The sequence below is a fragment of the Motacilla alba genome, chromosome Z (genome assembly GCF_015832195.1).
Source record: "Motacilla alba alba isolate MOTALB_02 chromosome Z, Motacilla_alba_V1.0_pri, whole genome shotgun sequence".
In the NCBI taxonomy this organism is placed as follows: Eukaryota; Metazoa; Chordata; class Aves; order Passeriformes; family Motacillidae; genus Motacilla; species Motacilla alba.
The window spans coordinates 2,365,885-2,387,898 of NC_052046.1; the positions used below are offsets into that span (position 1 = coordinate 2,365,885).

The window sequence follows — 22,014 nt, forward strand, 5'->3', positions numbered from 1 at the left end:
GTTATTTTGAGAGAAATAATCCCCTTTAGAAATGGTCTAAATGTTTCTTATGGATTTAAAAATAAAGTCTGATAGAAGAAATGCTCCTTTGAGAAGTTTTATTGACTCCAGGGGATTTCAGTGCCACTGGAGTAACTGAAAGATCTGTTTCTAGGAAAGGAAAGGGATTTAGCTCAAGAAAGAGGCTTCCCTCAACACAGACAGCTGTTTCTTGTCACATAAAAGAGAAAAGCTGCAAAAGAAATGGGGCATCAAGCACAGAGTGAATAAAACTGCTGCTTCTCTGCGAACATCCCTTGCAAAGTCTGGAGCATAGGAGGGTTTTCCAGCTCATGATGCAAGAGCCGTGGGCTGGGCTGAAACTTGACATCAGGAGGAAACTGAAATCCAGCATTGGTGGAAGCTGCCTGTGATGCAGAGGTGAAGGCTGGATCCGGCTTGACGATCCGGGAGGAAAGAGGGGCACAGACCGTGATCCAAAGAGCCAGAGAAGCAGAGTCCGTGAGTGGCAGTGGAGGAGAAACGCAGAGAAAGGGGCAGCCTGGCAAAATAGGAAGGTAGCCACAGCATGTGTGGCAGGTAAATAAGCAATCACAGTAAAATAAGGAGCAATTTGATTGCAAAGCGCCAGGTTGCTGCTGCTCTCGTAGTGTGGCTGGGTATCTTGCAGAGGGTGTGTGCTGTTCTCTGCTCTGCACGTTTCTGATCATTCCCACGAGCTTTACAGGAAACCTGGCTCCACAGCGATCTGCGTTAATCTGAAAGCTGGGTTAAAAACTGTGAGTCAACTCCAAACACAAAGAAATTAAGTTTTTTTTTTTTCAAATGGTAATTTTTCTCTCTAAAGTAAAATACCTTTGTTATGTCAGGAAGTGGGAGTTCAGAGGCAGGCATGACACATCTGTAAGATGCATGCCTGCTATGGGAGGGGGAATTGAAAGCTAAAGATCTCTTGAAATTACGTGCAGAACTTCACCGTGGACTTAAGATTGCCTCCTTTAGATGTGCTAGCAAGCTGCTAACACCTGCAGGTAATGGAGTTGCCAAAAAACCTCGGAGTACTTGAATAATTCTTATAATAGTTTCATATGTTAAGAGAATGGTGTGAAATTGTAGAAGTAGGAAATAAAGAGGGATCATAATGGAGACTGGCTGTGTGATGAAGTGTAAACAAATCAGAAGTCAAATTAAGTCCTATTTAAACTGACTCAGAGCTGATTTGCCTCAACATGATTTCTGTGGGGTTGTGGGGTGTTTTCTCCTGTGCTACCTCAATAGAATTTGAGCACTGTGCAGATGCTGCCAAGTTAATCAAAGAAATGTTCATTTGAGCACAAGCATGAGTTTTCAAGGATGAGTGCTCAGGGTGTTTGCTGAGGCTGCAGGTCATGCAGGACCCCATCAAACTAAACAGCAGGCAAGTGATCCCGTGTGGTGTGGAGATGGGAGGAAAAGGAACCCATGTCTTGGCACCTGACCCCACGAATGTGACACTGGCTCTGTCCTTGGAGAAAGAGATTTAAGATATTCTTCTCTGGTTTCAAGTAAATATCTTATCTAGGATCTATTATCCACTTTCCACCAGTTTGCTGGGAGATTGCAGTAATAAATCTCTCCATCACGCGCAGGGGAGGCTGATAGCAGCCCTGCACCTCTCTGCCATTACACGCTCTAATTGCATGCAAGGTTTTCAAGGGTGCAGAGACATCATGGTAGAAAGACAAAAGCCAAGATTTAAAAAAAAACAAGCAAAACCAAGATGGACCAGGAGCAGATCAGATAAAGCACAACAGAGAAAATGCAGCTTGTTTCATGGGCAAAAAAGAGAATACTCAGCTATCCCTGCAAGTGTGTCAGAAGCCACAAACAGAGGCTGCAGTAATTGCAATTAATTGCACCCCAGAGGGATGATGCAGCACCCACGGCCTATTACAGCTTTATTTTGAAGCACAAAATGACTCCCCAGCCACCCACTGGCCCTGCGCTCAGCACTGTTTGCCAGGAGGGTTATGCACACAGCTCCCTTCTCACAAGACTTTTCCACAGGCACATCAGTTTGAAGGATTTGATGGACTAATCATTTGTATTATTTTAAATCAACAGTAAGCAAACAAGTTTATTTTTTGCTCAAAAATTATCCAAATTTCAGACAGAGCCCAAATAAGCTTGGTTTAAGAGCAATGTACAGAAGCACCTAAACCTGTTTCTAGAATAATTCTGATATTTCTAGAGCATATCAGTATGTGTATGAATCATGGTTTTGAAAGACTGCAACTATTTTGTATTAAGTTGTTTAAGGAATACAGGGATTTTTGACCACCAATCTTAGTTTCCTCCAAATCTATATCTCTGCTTTTGCAGAGTGATTTTATTCTTGGCTGTTGTTATGTTTACTTTAATATTAACTTATTTTAGGAGTTAACGTCATATTTCAGGCATAAGTGTCTTTTAAAGTATCGAAAACCAGCAGTGTTTTCTTGTCAGAAAAAATGATAAAATGGGAATAGTCAGTATTTGCATTTATATAGCATCTTCACTCATAGGATGTGGAAGTGCTTTGAAAATACCAAGTTGCCCAAGATGAAAATGTTGTGTGATAGCTACAGATCTATCACTGACTACAGTGAATGCAATGAAGTAGGTGCACCCAGAAGCCTCAGAACTCCAGGATTTACTTGTTAAAAAAACCTTGGAAAAATGGAAAACAGCCTGTCTCAATAAATAAGTCAACTGTTCATTCTCTGACCCTTGGTAGGATGCTTTAGATGGCACCTGGGGAGCCATGCATGAAGAGAGGGACAAGCTTAAGTTGTTGCAAAGTTCCCAGATAACTCAAGTCTAACTGTGTAGAGCTTCTAAAGACCATATTGTTAAAGGATTGAATCAGAATAACCTCCTTTTTTGTTGGGTTTGATGAATTTACGTCTACCTCATTTTCAGAACAGCTTTTACTTGGAAACTATTTTTTAAATTGGTGTGTGGGAGGCTTGCTAGGTCACTGAAAATGACAGACTAGAGGTGTAATCAATAGTTCATTTCTGGGAAAGAGTGAGCCAAAGGAGGTGATGCAGGGCAGGTGAATTGCTCTAATAGGATTCAGAGTCACAGAACAAGAAAATTACTTTTTATTGCGTTTGCCCCTCATTATCAGTTCTAACTCTTAGTGTTCATTTATTAACTTTCCAATTATTTCCCAAAGAAATAGGATGCAATTGCCTTACAAAACTCTCAAGAATGTGATTCTTGCTATTTGGGCAGTAGGACATGCTGTAAAATATTTAAATTTATTGATTATAACTCAATGCAGTCTCTGTTAGGAAAATTAACTTTAATTAGTACAAAAATCCCACCTCATTTATGTTCTCACTGAGTCTCTCTGGGTCTTACCAACAAGGATGCGGAGCCATCGAGGAGCTTCCTGCTCCCTTTTCCAAGAAGAGGAAGAGAGGTGCAACTTCTGAAGTGAAATCTCACACTAATGTCTTTGACCTTTAAAGTCTGAAATTCTGGTGCGACAAATTTAAATGCTAATGACATTTTTTGTGTTCTTAGCTGGTTGTGTAGTTTCAGCAAAATGCCACTTTTTGAACCTCTAAGACTGGGCAGATGATAATTTCTGGTTTGTGAACTCAGTTATATATATCCCAGTTTGAGATCTGAGAAGGAAATAGCTGTTGGCCTGTTTTTCCTGGCAATGTGAGAACTGTGTGCTCAGTTATCAGTTCTGTTTTGCTGCTGCTCCTGTCAATATCTTGTAAGTGATTTTGCAAGTAAAAATTAGGTGGACCATCTTTGTTGGAGGGAATGTATGTTCCATGTGGTCCTGGCAAGCTGTCAATATTTTGTAGCTCCCAAACTATCAAATGCTATCTTTTAAAGAGTTTTCTTATTTTTTCAGTAATTCTCATTTTGCAGTTAATTCTAAAGTTCTATTACTTTAAATATTTAAATTCTGATCTGTTTTTCAGTGTCCTAGTAAGGGGCTTTTGTTGATCAATAGTCTATCCTTGCTCAAGTAATGTAATTTATGACATTTCAAACGTGCAACATTCTGTTCTGAAAATAAAAGTATCATGCAGTTTTAGTGGATGTATATGCTTGTGCTTATTGACATAAAGGTAACCATAAATGGACTAAGAACCTCAAGTTCAATGGATAACTAAATTTTGGAAATAAGACCAACAGCTGGTGAGGTTTTCTTAGCAGCTTCCTAGACCTGCAGCTGAAACTGATACTCTTCCCAGTTAGGCAGATAATGAGAAAAATGCCAGTTTCAAAGAGCAGATTCAAAGCAGGGCAGATGCCTGTCCACTTCACACCTCAGCAGATTTGTTTGGCAAGAAGGTTTTATTCTTAACAATGAAACAAAAAAATACTGCTGTGTTATATGTTGGAGTAATTCCAGCTTCTGGTGGCCTGTGCTCCTGAATTAAAATCACCAAAAAAGCCAGGATTGTTGTTATTTGCAAAAAAGATTGAGCTTAGCGCAAGTGACATGACTCCTATGGCTTTTCACCTAAGCTTTTTATATCTCTCAAGGCCTGGAACAGAATGAGAGACATTATAAGTAAGGTAAATTACTATCAGCACTTTTCAATATCTGACCAAAAAAAAAAAAAAAAGGTTTACTAAGGGCTGAAATCAAATTGCTCATGGCCCTAGATTACATCAGATTTTCTGGGCTACAAATCAAACCATTTTTTATATGATTTTTTTCTCTGTTGATTAATTTTTGGCATCACTACATAGGTAGAAAGGAAAGTAAATCCATCCTGAGAAAATTGACTGAAGTTTTGTGAAATTTCAAGGCAAATGTATTAATTTAATAAACTTATTATCATTCATTCAACATTACAAGAGACTGCTAGGAGGAACTGTGGAATTTCCTTGGAGATACTCAGACCTTCACTGGTAAAGCCTCTGAGCAAATGGCCACAGTTGCAGGGTGGGCCTTCCCTGGATGGCACTGAGTCGGAGTAGAGGATCACCCGAAGTTCCAGCCTTCAGTAAATTGTCTCTGCCTGAGGCAGGGGTGGATTCAGATGGGATATTGGGAAGGAATTCCTGGCTGTGAGGGTGGGCAGGCCCTGGCCCAGGGTGCCCAGAGCAGCTGTGGCTGCCTCTGGATCCCTGGGAGCGTCCAAGGACAGGTTGGATGGGGCTTGGAAGACCCTGGGATAGTGGACGGTGTCCCTTCCCATGGCACAGAGTGGGACTGGATGAGCTTCAAGGTCCCTTCCCACCCAAACCATTCGGAGATCCTGTGATGAGCTCAGAGCTCTAGCTTCTGTACAATAACTAAGTGACTAAGATAGAATATCCTCCTAACAATTCATCTAAATCATTCATCTTTTATGTTAAAACCATTCCTCTTGTTCTGTCACTACCTGTCCTTGTAAAAAGTTGCTCTCCATCTCTTTTATCAGCCCCCGCTCCCGCGGCCCTGGCAGGGGCTCGCAGGTGTCCCTGGAGCCTTCTCTGGTGCAGCTGAACAGCCCCAGCTGTGCCAGGCTGGCTGCAGAGCAGAGGGGCTCAGCCCTGGCAGCATCTCCGTGGCCTCCTCTGCGCTGGCTCCAGCAGCTCCACGTCCTTGTGCTGTTGGAGCCAGGGCTGGGGCAGCTCTGCAGGTGGGCTCTCACCTGAGCCCAGGGCCAGAGGGGCACAATCCCCTCCCTCAACCTGTTGTAATATCTAAACTGGTAATTTAAGCAGTTTCTGGAGTGAGTGGGGAGAGACAAGCACACCCAAGGGCTGATTTGCCTGTCTAGCTGCCTTAAAAAGCAACTTTTCCAGAGATGCCTGTTCTCTGCTGTTTATAGCATGTGTTTTCTGAACAGCTTTTCTACAGATCTATCACCGAGAGAGACCTAACATTCTATCAGAAGAACTCTGGCGTATATGCACCGCAGTCATGTTCTGTACAGGCCAAGGGCACATTTCAAGCTGGACTTAAGTTTTTATAAATTTTGGTTCAGAAAAAGCACAGAATATATCCTGAATTACATGGATATGTAATATACAATTATATTGTATATTATAATAATAATGATATAAGGATAGAGCATTAATCAGATTTTATTTGCCACTTTCATTATAATATGCTTTTTTAAAAAGTCTTTCTGTATAATGTGACATCCAGAAAATTGTTTTCCTCTCATTTTCAGTAAACAGAGCAGTGACAGGTAAAGCAATCTGGTGCCTGAATTCTGGAAGGTGAATGTGTGAAGAGAGGACATTGGGATCGTGAACTTTAGGGTCTGAGTAATTTTCTTTTTAATGCAATTTTTTTTTAATATAATGTATTATTTGGAGCTTAGATATTTGAGTGAATGGAAATTGCATAACTATTTTCTGTTAAGAACTATCAGAGTAAAACAAAAATAGTAGTTCTCTTTAATCTACATATGGGACATTCTGTTTGTTCACAGAGAAACCATTAAGGTAGGATTTGAAGAAAACAAATTAAAAAATATGATGAAACAGAGTTGGAGGCAAAATCTCTCATAGAAGCCTCTGAGAGTAAGTGAATAGCCCTAAATACTAACTGGATTTGAGGTGGAGGTTCTCATTATTGAATGAGGACCTAAGAATTGAACCTAAGAGAATGCAGAGTATTAAATGATACAAAGAAGTAATTTTAGAGATGTGACGTAGTGTTTTCAGCCTGCATAATACTTTAATCCTCAGACCTACTATTCTAAAAGTATCAGCTGGTGTTAATCAGGAATGCTCACAGCAGGGATTGAAATGGCCAGTTCACTCCTTTTTTTTCCAATCAAATTCTGCTCTCAGCTGTCCTGTGCTGTCCTGTGTACTTGTGAAGGTAGGATTTGGTACATCATTTGATCTTCTTTTTGACTGCAAGCCAAATGAAAAACTGTATGTGACTCGCCTGCTGTACAAGCTGGTTAGATTTCCCTCTAGATATTCACTAGCCTGTATAAACCCAGCCATTTTATAGGTGTTTTAGAATGTGTTTTCAGTGTGTTTTAAAGGGATCTGGACAAAGCTGAGTCATTATTCCTGGCCTTGTCCTGTGTTGGAGTGGAGGATTTTTCAGTCTGGATGAAAAATCTGTGTTTGTGCCTCTGACTCCCTGGTACCCTTCTACCCTCTTCCAGCTTTTCCCCCTGTGTCTTCCTTGTGCAGGGCAGAAGAGACCATGCTGGGATTCTGACTTAGTCCCCCCTGGGGACAGGCAGAAAGGCAGGCAGTGTGACACTTTCTGAGTGACACAATTTTGACATCACTGTCTTTAGGTATAGGGAAGCTACATCTCTTTGGTGACTAAAATGATGCACACCATCCTTCCTGAGTCAGGTGAAGTCTTTCCCTGAGGCTGTAAGGAGCTGCCAAGTGTGAAGATAAGCAGAGTCCTTGCCTCTCCCAATAGCTTAGCTCTGCTTTTGCTCATAATAGATGACTCTCCAGACTCTGAGAAAGATCTATTGCTTCTTAATGTGAGGCCAACTCTTGGGCAATTCTCACAGTCAGTGGCTGTGGGCTGTTGTGTGAGCCCTTTCCCAGTCAGACAATGAACTATCTGTCTTCTCTTTGCTGGAAGGGAAAAAATCATAATAACTTGCCATATCCAGGGTTGACCATTGCATCACCCCACTAAAGGTCCTTCATCCCAAAGATGGACTGAAAGCCTCCTAAGCTTGATACCAGTTCTGGATGTTGAAAGTTTGCCCAGCTGGACCTGGTGTGTCTTGTTCTCTGGTTTACAGGATCCCAGAATCCCAGACTGGATAAGTTTGGAAGGGACCAGAGGGGGTCCATCTGGTGCCACATTCCTGTTCCAGCAGGGTCACCCCACAACACAGGGCAGAGGATTGTGTCCAGAAGGATTGTGTTCCAGAAGGGTCTGGAATATCCCCCTGGGGGAGAGACTGTACCCTCTTTCTGTTTCAGGGCTTGGACACTCCCCAAAGCAGAAGTTGTGCTTCCTGTGCAGGGGAATTGCTGGGGTCAGTCCCTGCCCATGGCTCTGGTGCCACTGCTGGTCCCCAGAGCAGATCCTGGGCCCTGCTCTGACCTTCCCTGCACACAGGGACACCCAGGGACACCCAGGGCTGAGGGTGCCTCTCAGCTGGGGCTCCTCTCCAGGCTGAACAGCCCCAGCCCCCTCAGCCTTTCCTCACAGGAGATGCTCCAGTCCTTCCATCACCTGTGTCACCCACCCCTGGACCTACTCCGGGATCTGTCTTTGCAGGGAGGAAATGAAGGATACCTCTGGCTGTCCATTTTCCTGTGCTGGCATATCTCTTTCTGACCCATATTAAAAACCTCTGCTGCACACTGGGGTGCCCTGAAATTCCCAGCTGCTGCTGTGTGGTTTCCAATGTGCAGGGATGCTGGGTGGACATGCAGGAGCTACAGTGCAACAGACCTTTGCAATGGAAAAAATTCATAACCACAGTGTTGTTGTAAAGGTTTTTAGTAATGGAATGTCATGGGTGAATTTTTTGTCTCCTCTATCTAGATGATATTTCATTTATGATCAGAGATCCTTGCTTTTCAAGAGTTGATTCCTTTCCAGTTCATGGCTGAAGACTTAAAAAATAAAGTTCACATCTCGTTAGCTTATTGTCATTTTGAGAACTCATCCTTCTGAAACCCAGGGTTATAATTTTGCCTGAATCTCACATTGTGTAATAGGGAAGAGTTTGTGCCCTTCAGAGTGGCCTTAAATAGCAGTAGCACAAAGAAAGCGATCAGATGCCATTAGCAGCCTTCTGTTGGATTAATGGCCAGCAAAATCTGGTGAAGATGCCTGGAGCTTTCTAGCATCACTGTTGTGACTTTGCACATAATTGCCCACAAGCAGCTACACAACATCCAGCTCTGTTACACAACATCCAGCACAGCTAAGCACAGCCCCCTGCACATCCCTCCCCACCTCCTTCCCAAGGGAGTGCAGGCCACGTGCCTCTCCTGAGGGGACACGATGAGGCAGGAGCTCTCCTGTGCTTAAAATTCTCCATCTCTACGTGGCTCTTGGGCTTTCTGTCTTGTGTGACACTTCTTTATCCTCCTGCCTGCTTGAGCTAGACTGGCTTTGCTGGAGAGCCAGCCTGTGGTGTGCAAAACTAAAGAGAAGTGATGCTGTCCAAAGATTTCAGCGAGGCTTGCTTGAGAATGCCACAAGTCACATTTTCAGGCCACCACTTTGCAAGCACTTTCAGCTCCCAGAAAGCAGCACCACTGCCAAAAGCGTCCAGCCTTCTCACCCCTTCATCTCCAAATTCCAGCATAGCATCCCTTCTGCTGCTTTTGGGCCTGTTTGTTTGTTGGGAAGCTGAGCCATTTGACGACTAACCTTTAAAATTCTTTCCCTGCTGGGCTTACTCTAAACTGGATTGCCTCTCAGTTAATCATGGAAAACCCATGCAAACACTAATGAAGGATGAGGAGCAAGATGAGGAGCAGTGCAACAACAAACACAGGTGGCTGAGAGCAGGACAGGTTTGATTTTTCCATTGGTATTCCAGTTTAAGCCAGGTTGTAGTGCTTGTAGCAATGCAGCTTCATGTTTCCTTCATTAAAAAGCCACTCTGCCCTGGCACACCATGAACCTTTCCATAAAATAATGTAGTCTGGAACAGGTAGTTAGAACTTTTTGAGAAAGTGGTCATTTTTTTATATTTTGTTTTTAATTAGGGCCCATTAGACCAGATGCTGCACTCTCATTAAACAACTGTGCAGATGTAGGAGAATCAAAGAAAATCCTATCTGCACCTAAAACATAATACAATATATAATTCAGTCTCTTCCAGATTCAAGAGATGCTGTTTCACCCCAGGGTAACTTGCAAGCAAGTGCACAGACCAGGAGGAGAAGCCTTTGACAATCTCCCCAAGCTGGGAGGCAAAGGTCAGAGAGGGGAAGGGAGCTGCTGTACTTTGGATGTTCAACTTGTCAGAGTTTGTTTACTGAAAAAACCAGGAATAATTCCCAAAGCTCCTCTTCTGGGCACATCTGTTATTTTTTTCAGTAAATGAACTGAAATAACAAAGGGGGAAGAAAGTTAACTCCCTAACATCACACATAGAGAAGGAGTGATGTCCATTTCTGGTTCTCAGATTCTAATTGTGCTGGGGGGAAATGTCAGGCCCTAGTCCACCCTGAACAAAGAGGTTCCCAGTAGCAAGTTTAGGAGAGGATGATACCATGGGACCTTTGTGAAACAGGATCTGACCAGCTGCTGGGAACATCTTACACCCGCCACAGTGTCTCTGATACTGATGTCACTCATCTTTAACCTGAGCAGGATTTTCAGGAGGAGAGATGGATTTTCAGCAGTGATAGTCTGGCTGGAAATCCCAATTACCTTCCTCTCCTACCTCTCACCAAGCAGCTGTAAAAGCCTGGAGCCCAAGCAAAATGAGTGTGGGGTTTGAGGCACCAACAGTTCCACCAGGCCTGAAACAGGAATGGGAGCAGGGAAAACAGGACAATGTCACTTGGAGGAGAGCAGAAACTCATCTGCACCACAAAAACATCTCCTAAAGAGCACAATCTCTCTTCTGCGCTCACTGCCAATTGTACTTGATTAATCAGGTTTCTGTGGGGGTGTTTTCCTTTGCTCCAATTCTTACAGCATATTTTTCCATAACTGATCTGAATCTTGTTGCAGATAGCTCATTGCCTGTGAGATCATGGCTCTTCCAAACAGTTTCAACATTTTGCTCTCAGAAACTAAGAAAATTCTGGCTGAAAAAAAAATCCCATCAGTACAATTGTCAGGGCATTGGTCCCACAAAGGTGTTTGTTAGGTGTTTGTTCTTATAAAAGTAATCACTGTGAGCTTTCCTCCCCACCAAAAAGGTGGGGGAGAGAGTTATTCTGGCCTTGCTCCTGAAGAGCTGGCTGAAGATTTGCTGCTGGAGTCTATGAGATAGTTTCAAACCAGGGAGGATTTCTGTGCCACACACCTGTTCCAACAGCTCCCTCACCTCGATACAGACAGCTGCAGCAGAAAGCCCCATTCACCCTGGGGAATACACATTTTATAGTAGCATCCCATCCCCCAGCCAAATGGGATCGAGCTGAGGCAGCTGCAGTCCAGGTCCCATGAGAAATACTACAAAAAGTGCAATTAAAATAATTAGTTAATGCCTTTTTATCCGGGATGCTAACAAATAGGGAAAAGAGCTTGAAATAGCTATTCTACATATCAGTCCAGTATGGTATTGGATGCTTCCCAGGATTGCTCTGAGCTTTCCCCAGGGCTTTAAAAGCTTGTGGGTGGTGCTTGGCCACTTGCTGGATTAAAGATCTCTATTACTGATGGTAACAGGGGTAGGTTAAAGCTACTTGAGCAGTAGATTTTGCTGTGAGAACAAAAAAAGAGAGTCTGAATTGATAATAAAGTGATTTAGGCTGCCATTTCTCACTTGAAAATCAAGATTGCTTCCCATTGACTTAAACATGTACTGGCTTAGGCTCTTGATTAAGCAAAATTTGCCCAATGATTCAACTTTATGGGGGATGCACAAACAAAAAAATACATGGCCAAACACATCCCTGGCACAACTCAGTAAAATCTGGCATTTACCCAGTCGTTAGCTCCTTGTTGTTTGAGGGTTTCTCTGCTAGCCTTCAAATGGTGCAATAAATGAAGATTTCTTTTGCAGGCATTCTTTTCCTGGAGTGTTCCAGGCAAATAAAGCACTGTACCAGGAAGTTTAGCCCCTGCAAACTGTATTTGTTATTGCCACAGCAGGTGATATTTATTCTGCAGCCAAGTGAGATGGCCAAAGGGTGAAATATAACCTAAAAATCAGGGCAGACTCTCTTAATAATCTTCAGATCCTCTGATTTCACTCTGAGATTTCATCCAGGGGCCAAATTATGCAAACATTAGTATTTTTTCATTTTATATTCCTGTCGTCATTCCCTGCCATCCCTGTGGGGTAGCCTGCAGGTCAGGCATCTTATTGAAGAACATGAAAATACAGAATAATATTGAATAATAAATGCTTCAGGTCATGCAAGCTGTCCCTGTGTCCCACCTTCCTGGCAGATGAATACAGAACAGCTGAGCTAAGGGAAGTCTGAGTGGCTCACACAGTGATTTTGAGGTGTTCATATGCAGTCTGTGAAGCTGTCAATGATCTTACTCTTTGCATGGACCATCAGAGCAGATTTTCAAGCTCACTAAGCACTGTGGTTTGTGGCAGGGCAGTCAAAAAGCTACCTTCTATATAAGTGGGCATTTCCTTTTTATAGTTTCAAATTATTTCCTTTTCATAATTTCAAATTATTTCATTTTTCTTGCTTTAAAAAAATATTTCTGTGGGGAAAAAAATAGTTCTGTGAGACCTGTTATTTTAAAATATCTGATTTTCTTATATTGTGTGGAAATATAACTCCCCCCATCTCCTCATCCCAGACTATTTTTTGATGTCACTGAGGGGAAAGAAGTACCCAAGGTTTGCTTTGTTTTCCTTTGGTCTGTGAGTGGAGGGTTAACAGCAGAGGAGGGAAGAAGGGTTAGCAAAGGGGAGTGCTAGTCATGTGGACAGAATGCCAGCAGCAAAGCTGGCACATGTTGTTCCATTCACATGGAAGTATGTTTTATTCATTTGCTGATGATCATCTACAGTAGCTGTGGGAGAGAAAGAAGAGGACCAGGGTAAAAGTGGAAATCTGGGTAAAATTCTGTATCTTTGTCCCCCTTCAGTGGTAGGTGGTTGCAGGAAGTGTGATTTTCTGTGACATTTTCACTGGATTTAAGACTAGCACTTTGAGTGGATTAAATATGAAGGGGAAAACAATCATAGCTCACTTTCTAATATTATTTACATCAGCTTGTTTCCATGCTGTTTTCACACTTGGCCCTCTCGCCATCTTACCTGCAGCTGAAATGGTCATCCAGAGCTCCTGTTATACTCAGGAAAGAAAAAGGTGTTTTTGGGATGTGACTCATTTGACGTAGCTTTGGGATACTTTGGGATTCAAAGAGCTCTTAGTCTCCACGGAGCATATTGACTAAATCCCAGCTAAGTGCCTGGAGGGTTTTGGTGAGTGTAGGCACATTCATTGGTGGTGGGAGTCAGACTCATCTCTGGGTGCTGTTAACATCAAGATTTCTTGTTTTCCAAGAGCTGTGCACGGTACTTGTGCATCTTCAGCAGGCATGTCAAGGAATTCAGGATGGGATTGCGTAGGGAAGTGGATCCTGTGCCCAGTCAAGTGGATCCTGCTCTTGCAAATCTTGCAAGAGTGAGATCTTAGGATTTTATACTGGCAAAATCATATGTTAAAAGGCAGCAGGAATATTTTTTCTTTTTTTTTTTTTTTTTTTTGGTTTGATTTGGTTTGGTTCTTGGGTTTTGGGTTATTTTTTGATTTTTGTGGGGTTTTTTTGTGATTTTTTTTTTTTTTTTTTGGTGGTGGTGTTGTTGTTGTTTTATTTTTGCCTTACACAGTGAGTGGAAAGTTGTCCTTGGTTCTTCTGCAGTACACCTGCAAGGCAAAGAAATGCTCTGATTGCTGGATCAGAAAAGAGGGAAGAGCTGCTGAGGAGGGCAAAGACGCCCATCTGCACTGCATGTGGAGCATGGGATGAGCTGACTAGGTGGCAGATGACTCCCCCTCAGCACGCAGCAGTCACAGTTCAGGTGCTGGAAGCAGCCATGCCATCACAGAAATCCCATCTTGCCTTGCCAAGCCAGCCTGGAGACCTCAGCACTGTGGTGCAGCTCTGCCTGAAGTCAGGAAGGAAGCCTGGTAAAACATGGAGCTGAGCCCAAACCTACAGCTAATTAGGAAATGATAGTTAGGGTTGCTGTCCCCAGTCCAATGAAGATAAGGATAGGCTTGGTTTTTTAGCCTGCTGGGAGGAAGTTTAGGGTTTTACATTAAAATAAGACAGGATAGTTCTGCAAAAGCAGCAAAATCATTAACGATTCTTTAATTGAAGCTTTTACATATAATATTAATAACCTATTAAAGCCAATAGGGTATGAAACATTTGGAGCTGTAGTTTGAAATCACCTTGGGTGGATATTGAACTGTAACTTTTTGTAGCTGTGTAACTCTTCACTAGCTGCTGGGGAGATAAAACTGCTAAGAGGGACACATTAATTTCTGGAGCACAGTCATGTTGTGATGGGAGAGTAGAGATTGCAAGGACAGGCAGTGGGTACAAAATGCAGAGTTAATGACTTTTCTGCGTATTTTAGGGGAGGTGATGTGCTGGTTCCAGGCAGAAATGGGTGAACTCAATCTGCAGCTCTGTGTGGGGCTGGTCAGAACTTGCAGGGATTTGCCAGGTGTGTGGCCCAGAGCAAGCACCTGTGGAGCTGGTGACCGTCTTAGCTAAGGTGATGTGTCACAGCACAGTGTTTGTTGTGAAAACACTGATTTTTGCAGTGCCAGCTGGTTCTGCTTCATCAACTGGAAGGAGAAGTGCTGAGGAAAAAAGTTTGTCCTTCCTTTGTCCGGAGCAGAAGAATGCTGAATGTACAGATCTGAGCTGCAGCTTCCTTGGATTTCCAAGCCAAACCTCTAGTGATATCCAAGGTGAGGGGTCAGCACCTGAGCATGAGCTGCTGGAGGGAAGCTGATGACCCTGCCTTAACTCCCTCCTGCACTGGAAGGACTTAATTTTCTTATTGTTTTGTGTTTGATACAGTCCTTTTTTCCAGTTGTGAAAGGAAAATAGAAAATCTCTACTTGGAGCAGTGTATTGTGAGTGATGACTCCAAATGAGGAAAAGCGAGGGCAACTAGAAGGCTAGAAATGTGTAAATTAAAAAGGGGTAAGGGACATTCTTCATACACCCTTCCCACTTTGCTTTTAATTCCCTTGCCTGGTAAAGCTTAGAGCAAAAGTTGAATCAGTTTATAATGACAGTGTGCAACAGTTTAGGATATATCCTCCATAATATCTTTGTCAAAACAACTTATTGAGATTATTGTCCCTCTTATTAAACAAATATTTTTGTCTCTGATTCCAGCAAGGAAAGATGAACTCACAGCATTGTTCTTGTTTGCCAGCTACTTCCATGCACTGCAAGGACCCGCAAACAGTACTAGTTTTGGTTTTTGTTGTTACATCAGGGAAGAGCTCTCCTCATCAATTAAGCAACTTTCGAAGCTCTGAAACCTTCAGTGTGAGTGTGACACTGAGGTTCAAATTCTCAAGTGCAGCAAAAGAGAAATTTAGATTTGGGCAATCCATATCTGTGAAAGGGGAACCATGATAACAACAGAAAATGCAGACACTATTTTATTTTAACCATTCATGAAAAGAAGCAGCAAGACAGTGAAGGAATATTTTCACTGGTGAATTTTCACTGTTTAATGTCTCAATACATTGAATTACATTTGGAAGTCATATGCATTGAAGAATACTTTGTAGACTCTGAGCCCAGACAACCATGGTTTTACTGTGCTTGAGCGCTTGGTTTATCTTCCTCCTTTACCCAGGTCCAAAGCCATTCTCTCTCACTCTAGTAGCCCTTTTCTTGCTGCTGTATGCTCATGTGGATATTATTTATTATCATTTGATATTTATTATCATTGAAACTGAAATTGTAGTTCAGAGAATGCTTTACCAAGAGTAATTTGTTCCCAGCAGGACCTTTTAGCTACACAGTAACATGAAAGCATCAAAATGCCAGAAGAACATTTTTAAAAATAAACTGCCCTGGTGCTAAAATAAGCTTTAATTGATTGAGAAATGCACTGAGCCTGACAATCTGAACCATTTATTATTATTTTTCTTTCAAGCTTCAGCTACATGTGATTTAGAGTGACTGAATTATAGTTCCCACATACCTTCCTACCCACAGTGCGTGAAAGAAAACCCACGCACAAATTTCTTAGCTCCAGAGGAGCTGCTGGATACACCTGGAAGAAAATAAAAAAGCTGATTGAAAGTGATGTTTAAATAAAGGTGATGCTGATGGGAACATTATGAAAAAAAGAAACAACCCAGCCCTGTTCTGGCTGAATGGCATGCTGTGCTACCCTCTCCTCATCCCCACTCTTCTGGGGATGTCTCTCCCTGTCAAAGGCATTCCCTTGATATCTGCCTGCACAGCACCGGATCCTGTAGGCCGTATGGTGTTGGATGTTAATATTGGCTGTGGATAAATTGCCACTCTGTCTTCCCCTTTTTAGGTTCCTAGAGAAAATAAACACATCCAATTGGCTGTACCCAGCTATTTAAATGAACATCTGTTGCAGGGTCTCCAGCAAGAGGTCAACTCTACCACCACCAAAGATCATGGATAAAAGTTAAAAATTTTCTGACTGATGGATGTACTGGTGGTCCAATTATAGAAAGAAATATGTGGAATACAGCAGTGGAAGTAGTTGCAATATAGCTAATGTCAATGGGGTCATCATAAATCACAGAATCCCAGTTTGGGTTGGAAAGAACCTTAGAGACCATCTTGTTCCAACCACTGCCATCAGCAGGGACACCTTCCATTATCCCAGCTGAGTTTAGGGTCTCACTCTAATCCCAGTCCTGGAGTCAAACAAGGATTTTCATTTAACTCCCAACATCCTAAGGGGAGGAAGATGCTTAAATACATTTTTGGCTGCGGCCCTCCATCTCCCTGCCCCTGCCTGCCTGTAACAGGGCTGTAAAAGGCCAAGCTGGCAGAGGTCAGGGGTGATCCAGACCCTGCCTGTGGTTGGAGCTTATCCCTCTAGGTGGCTGCTGCTGCCCTTGAGACTCTTGGACTTGTTTGGCAGCAAAATGGACCATTGTTGTCTTGGTTTTGCACTTGTTTGTAAGCCGAGCCGTTTCCATGCTACCAAACACGACTCCCAAATTGCAATTCCTGCTGCCTGCCAAAGGGGCTAATAAATCCCACTCTCACCTTTCCTTCTTGCCTGGGTAAATTACAAATGCCCGTGGCAGGAGCTGACTCAGCTGATGCCTGGCTGCAGTGTCTGACTGTTCCAGGAATGGTCTTCATTTGTTACCCTAACACAGGAAAGCACGACCCAGGGATTTATGGCAGATCACAGATCCAAAGGAAGGGATTTGGAAATGCCACCAGCTTTATTAATAGCCACCTCTGTGGCCACTTTCAGGTCACACTGGAGACTGTGCAGGGCTTAAAAACAGAATCCACACTGCCCCAGGAGGGGCAGAAAGGTGTGTCTGGTCACAGTCCTGTAAGGGTAGAGGTGTCTGTCTTCCAGGTTCCTTGTCCAGATTCCAGTGGGCATTTCCACAGTGCCAGAAGAGCAAAATAAAATATGCCTCATGAAGAATAGGGATTTTTGAAGACCACAAAAGCCAGATTGATTTTTTTTTTAATTAGTAATTTTTGTCATGGACTAAACATGGACTAGCATGGATTACTTTAAAAATCGTGATGTGTCTGAATACATTCTGGCTTTGGCTAGAGGAGGAGCTCAGGTGAAGTAGCAGTTAGACTAGTGATTACTAATGTGTGTAGCCAGCACTGTAATTAGTGCTATTGGAGGACATAATGAGGAATGGCTCAAAATCTGAATGTCTGGGCTGCTTGAAAGGTCATGGGAACTGAAGCTGGTGGTTAATTCAAGAGGAATATACTTAATTCCTTTGAATACAAAATCACTGCAGAATTGAGATAAAAAGTTACCCTTGTAACTTTTCCTAAATAATTTTCTATAATAGGTCTCTTTTACATATTGATTGTAAGAGCAGTGTAAAAATTTGAAGGTTTTAATTAGCTGATAGTTCAGAGGAAAATTTTCATTTTCACATTTACATCCATTCTGATTAATGCCACTCACTGACAGAGCAAAACATATTCCAAAATCTGATATGCTCTCTCTGTGAATTAATATGCCATATTACATATTTTTAAAAATATCTGAGGTTAACATTTTCACTTTTGCTGTAAAAATGTATTGTTGAAAGAGAGAAATAATTATTAATTGTGGTTTTCAACATTAGAAAATGTGTGACCCTTATTCTGGTCATGGGATATATTTGTTCATTGTGGTGTTACTATTGGAATATTTTCATCCAAAAGAAATATCAATCTTTCAACACCCATTAAAGTGACTGCCACTAATTCCAGCACTTTCCTTTGGCAGGTTTTAAAGGTGGTTTTGGTGAACTGGGTGGGAGTTACGACTTGTTTGGAATAGAGGCAGGATCACGTTTCTTATTTGAGGGCAACTGCTGGCCATGGAAACCCTTTGACCCCTCTGTGGCTCTGCCAACATCTCAGTCTCCTTGAATTGTTGCTGAACCAAGGGCTCCCATGCAGTGCTCCAAAATCAAACTGATGTTTACTATTGATGATTCCTGTAAATGAATTTGGGTTCTGCTTCTTTTTCTCTGCAGAGAGGCTGGGCTTCCACAGTTCTCAGTTACTTCCAGGGCCATGAGCCTGAACAGGACCATAACAATCACACTTAACTTCCTTTGTTGTCTAGGGACATGGAAATACCACTGGGAAAGCAGAGATGTCCCCAGCTCTGAGTTTTGCATTTTACTATACATTTTAGCAGGCTCTGCTATAAGGAACTGTCAACAGTAAATGTACAGCACTGCAGCCAAGGCAGCCTCTGCAGAGCTTCCTGCCAGAAGACCTTATTCCTTTTCCAACAGAGATTATGCCATCAGGGTAAAAAAGGGGTATTTTATGCACTGGGTCATCTTTTCTCCCATAATAGGGCACTATGTGACCCATAATTGGAAGAAATTTTGTCATGATTTCAGAGATGATGTAATATATATCCTGTGTACAGACCATATGTTGTGTTCAGGACATGTCCTCTAATTCAGCTGTCTCCACAGGTAGGAGCCTGGTGCCAAATTAGCCACTGTCATCTCCACGTGGCTGAGCACAACTCAGAAGAAAATAAATGTTTACATCTTAGCTGAATCCTTTCAGCTTCCTTCACTTTCTCAGTTTAAGACATATGGATTTGTGGCAGTGATGGGGGACTAGACATTGTGCTAAGCACTCGATTATGCTAATAAATTCATGTTTTATATCTGCAAAAGAATTAATATTGATAAGCATATGTTTATGAGTTTTGTGTTCAGCAGAGCCTTCCAGCCATATACCTATGCGCCAGCTCTTTGCAAAATCAGGGATCTAGCAGTTTACAGAAGCATTGTAGAAACTGTAAATAGGCATGATTTAATTTTAATTTAGGGGGAAAATGAGGTGTAAAAAATGTTCTCCTCAAACTGTTTACCACCCATAGTATTCTGCAATGCTGGCTGTGGAGTCCTTTGGTCTGAATAACAGCCATGAAGAGTGGCTGAGCAGGCAGGAAGAGAAAAAATCCTGAAGGGGAACGTGAAGCATGTCTTGTTTTACCCTGAACCTGTATGATTCTGTGAGTTTACACGTTCAGTTAAGTGTTCTGTGATTAAACAACCAAGAGACAGGTCTGCTGTCCCAGACACTAAATACCCTTGCTTTCAGCTGAAATTAGAATGCATGATCAGTCAAACACTGATTCAAATGACAGGTTCAGTGAAAGATACTTAAAAAAAATTCTCAATCAGGTCTGCCTATCAGAAATGAATTTTTCTAGTTCATTTGCACTAAAAAGTAAACTGCAGTTCAGTAGGAAGGGCTGTATATTGTCCTTTCAACAGAGAGAGAGAAAGAGAGAGAAAGAGATATAGGAACTTATTGCCTCCAGAGAGAAGTAGAGTCTGACCCCTACCAGATTTTGTCCTCTTGCCAATTCCTCTTTCCTCACACAGAGCTTCAGTAGCACAGTCTTGGCTTCTTTGTCTTTGAGATTTAATGCTAGCTTCTTTTCAAAAAAATAAATAAATTCAAACCTGCTTCCTTGGGCCTTAAGAGCAAATGATGTGCTCCCATTGGAGGGTGTCACTGTAAGGAGCGTGTTTGTGTTTGTGTTAGAGCACTCAGAGTCTCACTGCTCAGGCTGGAGGAGTTTCTTGTGACAGATTATCTCTGGTGATATTTAGCAAGCAGCTCACATGCAACAAATAAAGGCCAGACACGTGTAAGACTGACTGCTTCTGGCAGCTTCATATTAAGATCTATTTTGCCAGATTTGCTTTAGATTTTGGAGTCTGTGCTCCAAGAATGGATGCAGGAATACCCGTTCTGAGCTTGTGTCTGTCGTGCTGGAAATGTTATTAAAGCAGGGGGATGCAGCTCATGGGGGCATGGCTCAGTGTGGACCTGTCAGTGTTGGGGGAATGGTTGGGCTCAATTGTCTTCCAGGGCTTTTCCAATCTTTCTCAGACTCTGGAGGGGATCTGTTGTTGTCTGCTGCTTGTTTAAGTGCAGGGTGTAAAATTTTTATTAAAATTTATTATTTTTTTCTCTGCAGAGGCCTGATGCTTTCAAGGAGGCCTGCAGTTTACAAGTCAAATTCTCAAAGGGCCCTGGGAATGAGTGCTGACACTGCTCATTCAGCACTTCTGCTGCACTCTCAGACAGTTTCACGCACAATAAATATTGCAGGCAACCTTGAGCATCCTATGAAAATTTGTCAACAGACATCCTATTTCTCTCAGCTTGCACAGAGTCGGTCTGCTTCCAGTCGTGCAGTGTTGTTGTACTGGGCTGAGGGCAGCAAACAGATTTCTTTTGTATGTGACGTCAGGAATGATGCCTGTGCAAGCCGTGGCACAGAAAACCTCTCCTATTTTTTGTAGATACCTTTGTACTTTGTTCTTTGGGTCTGCAGCTCTCCTGCTCATAGGTCTCTCAGGTTCTGCATCTTCTGGCCAGTCCTGATACAGCAGAGAATGATGAGAGGACACAGAAAATCAAAGACTGACAGAATACATGGGCTGTTTCCTGTAGCTCGGGCTCACTATCACTCCAGGAGAAAGAGCTCCTGCTAGGCTCAGGAATTTGTGCATTACTGCACAGATCTCAAGGGAAAAAAAAACAAAAACAAACCCTTTGAATGGAGGGCAGTAAAAGTAGAAAAGGTGGAAGTGTTTTCACCAAAACCTAGGGGATATAAGAATCTGCAAAATCAGTGTCACACCTACAGAAAATCATAGGAAGCCAAATTCTAGTCTCTGATAATTTGCTGTTATTGTAAAATGACTCCCAGAAAAACGGAGGCAAATTTCTCTGAGTTTTTGAAGCTATCAGTAGAAATTAAGTCATTTTTCCTTCACTTCTGAACTTATTGGCCTTGACTAAGCTACTGCATACAAATCTGCCAGTGTAGGGTCTTGTGGGGTCTCAGACTGGGAATTTTGATGGCCATACAGCTTTTCCTTTTCCTGAGAGGGTTTTTGGTTAGATCCATTGAAATGGTACAGTTTCTATATGGAAACAGTCTCATCTAATGTGAGCTTATAAGAACTGATTATTTAAAGGATAAATATTTGGCCTCAGAGCTGATGGCTTTGACAATAGAGAATCAAACTACTCATAGTGTTTAACTTGCAGTCCCCTGGCATATGTATTATTCCCAGGACAGTGCATCCCACTGAATTATTTCTCTAACCTAAATATTGGTTTTCTTTCCTTTGTTCTGGAAGACCCTGAATGACAAAATAGTAGAAGAGTGCTTCCAAGGAAGTATCAGTATGTCCTTGCCCTCTACCCCTGCTTTTCCCCGGATAATCTTTGATCTGACCTGGGGTCCCCACTCTATTTATAAGCAAGGTGATAATGGAAGCATTTAGCAGGGTTCAGAAATAGAGGTGTGGGATTTGTGAGAGGCACTGAGGTGGGGACATACCAGGAGCTGGATCCCTAAAACTTCTCTGCAAAGTCAGTTGTGTCTAAAGTGTTGCTCTTAGCCTGCAGGAGTTCAGGGTGACCAGCATCATACCTTAAACACCTGTGTGACTTCTGTTGCTTAAAATTAGGTAAGGCAAAGCCTGCTTTAGCAGTTGTCTGTCTTACCTAAATTGCTGTAGGTCATGCTGAGGACTAGCCCTGTCTTTAAGGATTGTGTTGAAAGGGTTTCATTAAGTTACCTTTGGCCCTTCACACGGAGCACCAGTTACAGCTGAAACAAAGTCCATGAACACTCTCTGTTTGCTGCTCCACACAGCTGGGCTGCTGGCACACTA

At 42.4% G+C, this 22,014-nt stretch overlaps 1 protein-coding gene across 4 annotated transcripts in view; it reads left to right on the forward strand.

Moving 5' to 3' along the window:
- Positions 1-407: 407 nt before the first annotated feature.
- ST8SIA5 (ST8 alpha-N-acetyl-neuraminide alpha-2,8-sialyltransferase 5) overlaps positions 408-22,014 on the forward strand; it is a 70,136-nt gene continuing 48,529 nt past the window's right edge. For 3 of the 4 annotated variants that reach the window (XM_038124477.1, XM_038124480.1, XM_038124479.1), the window contains exon 1: positions 408-579. The gene's annotated coding sequence lies outside the window, so the exon portion shown is untranslated. Of the gene's footprint in view, positions 580-6,692; positions 6,824-22,014 lie in introns of those variants that run through there. The other variant, XM_038124478.1, reaches the window with a different exon arrangement.